Genomic DNA, 1,044 nt, shown 5'->3' with positions numbered 1-1,044 from the left:
AAAATAACAGAGCTATAACATATTTTACATCTATGCTAATGCATACTCTATCTTTGTAACAAAAATATAGTAATTTAACAATATGTTAAGGAGTGGTCACTTTTGTATAGTCTTACAGTTACGATCGGTCCTTTGAGGGCAGTCATAATGTTGAAGTGTCCCTCAGTGAAAATGAGTTTGACCCCTTGATATAGAGTCAGCAGAAATCTGATTTGAGTTCAAAGTGAAGTGAGTTCAGAAAGTGAAGCAGAGACACAAGGAGCACTGCGTCTGTCTGATTGTAGACTCATTTTGTATGTAAGATATAAACAAGCACAAACTGGGTGCTTAATGCAAATGTAATTGTCCACATTTACAAAATCTGCTGATTATGTTCGTCCATCGATGTAAATGTATCTTTATGTCTAGAGACAAAAGAGTGAGGTTAATCACTGTCGTCACGTCAGTTTGATTGTGTATCATTGCAAAGACACTGATGAACGACCAGAAAGCAATCTTGAGCTTTTGCTTTTATTTCTCAGCAAACACAAAACAGCTTTAAGCAAATAGTGATAAATCAAAATGAAATCCAGGTTTATTCCATTTTAATTTTATTATATTATTATTTTATAATATACACCAGACAATCAGACACACAAGTGTTGACAAAGAACTACAGATAATTAACAACAAGAGGTCATGCAATCATAAGATGAACATAAATTATGTCAAGAAGGTGCTCATACAGAGACAAACTGGGAAATTAAGGAGTAGAAAGGTAAATGAGTTATTTAGAGAACAAAGTCAATAGATGAGTTTTAAGCTGAGCCTTAAAGGTCTGGAGAGAGGAGGCTGCTGAGTTTTTAAGCAGTTTTCCACTTCCACTTCCGAAGATTCACAACTTCAAGGAGACTTTGTTAAACATGTGCTGTGTAACAGAAAATATGCATTTGTTCTTTGGTTTATAAATGTCCTAACTTGACATAAGTTGTTGATATAGACTCAACAAAATAGCTGGTAGCTTCAGAAAGTAAAAAGATAATTATAACGCTTGTCTACTTCTTA

Source organism: Carassius auratus, unplaced genomic scaffold (genome assembly GCF_003368295.1).
Source record: "Carassius auratus strain Wakin unplaced genomic scaffold, ASM336829v1 scaf_tig00214963, whole genome shotgun sequence".
Classification (NCBI taxonomy): Eukaryota; Metazoa; Chordata; class Actinopteri; order Cypriniformes; family Cyprinidae; genus Carassius; species Carassius auratus.
The sequence above is the reverse complement of the archived record's forward strand: the minus strand, read 5'-3'. Positions refer to the sequence as shown.